Source organism: Mesoplodon densirostris, chromosome 11 (genome assembly GCF_025265405.1).
Source record: "Mesoplodon densirostris isolate mMesDen1 chromosome 11, mMesDen1 primary haplotype, whole genome shotgun sequence".
NCBI classification, from domain to species: domain Eukaryota; kingdom Metazoa; phylum Chordata; class Mammalia; order Artiodactyla; family Ziphiidae; genus Mesoplodon; species Mesoplodon densirostris.
This window is the reverse complement of record NC_082671.1, coordinates 69,385,902-69,388,124: the sequence shown is the minus strand read 5'-3', so window position 1 is coordinate 69,388,124 and position 2,223 is coordinate 69,385,902.

Genomic DNA, 2,223 nt, shown 5'->3' with positions numbered 1-2,223 from the left:
TGTCGTGGTGTTAATAGTCTTCTACGGGTGTCTCGTGTAGCTCGCGGCGGCCCTGGGAGGTGGCTGCCGCCTCCGGCCCCGCTCAGCAGCTGGAAGCGCCAGCTCACCAGGCCGGGGAGTGGCAGAGCCAGGATGCGAACCTGGCCTCTGGACCGGGCCGGTGCTGCCAACTCACAGCCTGAGGGGAGAGCGCTGGGTTGCTCAGCATCCCCCCAGGTCCCTGCACATCTGGAGAGGGTGACAGTTCTCCCCTGCTGCGTGCCAGCTCCTCTTCCTGAAGGCAAGGCCGGTTCTCGGCGTGTGAGTGTGGTGTGGCTGGCAGGGCTGCGGGTCACCAGGACCCAGTCCTCCCACTGCCACTCCCCACTGGTTAGTAGACCTTGAGAAGGTTCCTTGGCCTGGTTTTGGTTTCGTCTACGTGGAGGATATTCTATGAATACTAGTCCACAAAGCGCCTCTTCCTGCTTTACGGGACTTAAGACCTTGTCCCTCTAACACTGTAAAGTCATGTATAAGGAAGAGTCTGCCTGGGCCTTACGTGTAGCAGGTGCTACTTGCCACTTCCCCTGGGAACCCAGACGCTGGGCCGTGGGTGTGGTTATTGCCTCTTCTCGGCGAAGCCCAGAGGGAGGCTGTCAACCGGGCTCCCAAACGTTTCCTCCAGCAAGGGCATCTTTAATGATTCTTCTTTCTGGGCCCCCTGCTTTGAAGCCAAACAAGGACACAGATCCCTGCCAATCCTGACGGGCTCGGCACGAGCATGTGCTTTGTTCCCACACAAAGGTGATGTCAGCCCAGAGCAAAGAAGGGCATTTCCATGAGCCTGGGCGTGCAGCCTCCTCAAGGAGGGGCACAGTGTCTGGCAGCCGGCTTTGAGGAGTATTGACACCTGCTCAGGGACTCCATTCCTGCCTCCGAGACACCCCTGCCTTCAGGCTGTGTGGACCAGCTGGCTCATCCAGCCCCTGTTCTCCCAGGTCACTTGGTGGGCCAGGGCCAGGGTGGGCCTCAGGGCCCCACCCATTGCCTCAAGGCCAGAGCCCCTGCCTGTTTCCACACCCTCTTGCAATTGTCACTTCAGCAAAGCCTGCCCTTTGCCCAGATGGTGCTGAGCTCAAGAACCTTCCAGAGCTCCTGTGTCCTGCCTCGAGGCACCTGCTGCATTGGAGTCCTTTGTGTGCTTACCCCTCTCCCCCCGCCCCTCCACCCTGGACCTTGCACAGCCCCTGGGCAGGTCGAAGACACGTCAGGTGAACGACGGTAGGTGCACTGCCCAGAGAAGAACTTCTGGAACTTTCCTACAGGAAACATCTTTATCCTGTAGAAAACTCCCACCCCAGTACCCCCAGAGTTTGGAAGTTTGTAAGCAATTAGATGTCTCATAACCTATTTTGAATATCTAGGTGAATTCTACAGTCAAATCCACAATAATCTCATGTTTGTTTTAGTATAAAAGCAACATTTTTTTCAAAAATAATATTTAAAATTACTTATTGTCAAGTAAATTGATGCTTCAGGAAGTGCTCCATGTCAGTCCTATAGGTTTGTAGGTCTCAGCCCATCGCAGGGAACCCAGCAGGACCCAGGTGGAGGGGCCCAGGTGACCCTATAAAACCCGCTAACTGCTATGTGCCAGATGGGAACTTGCAAGGCATTAACTCCTGAGAGAGGCCCTCACGGTGGTCAGCCCCCACATGCCCCCCAGTGCCACCAGGCAGGGATTTGTGTCTGAAGGTTCACTGGGTCCTGTTATTAGTTCCCACTTTGGAGATGAGGAAATAAAGCACAGACAGGTGAAGGAGTTCGCGCAGAGTGATCAGGAGACAGATTTCTGCTCAGGATCAGAAAGAACTTCTAATAGCGTGTGAGTTGTTAGACGTCGGAAGGGGCTGCCTATGGGAGGTGGGAGATTCCTATCTTTATGGCGTGTGAGCAGAGCTGCCTCCACAGCATCTGATGGAGCTGGAAGCGTTGAGCTGCAGGCCCAGCCTGGGTGCACGTCAGAGTCATGTGCCAATGACGGGGGTGGGGGATAGTTGTTGAAAATACAGATTCCTTGGCCCTACCCTGGACTCACAAATCACAGCCTCCAGAGGGAGGCCCCCCGAGTGTGGAATCTCACAAGACCACGTGCTCCTGGAGTTCCTGACTAAAGGCCGAGCTGAATGGCTTCTGCCCTCCTGCCCCCTCCGTGTGCCCTTCCGTGATTTGGTTCTTCTGTGA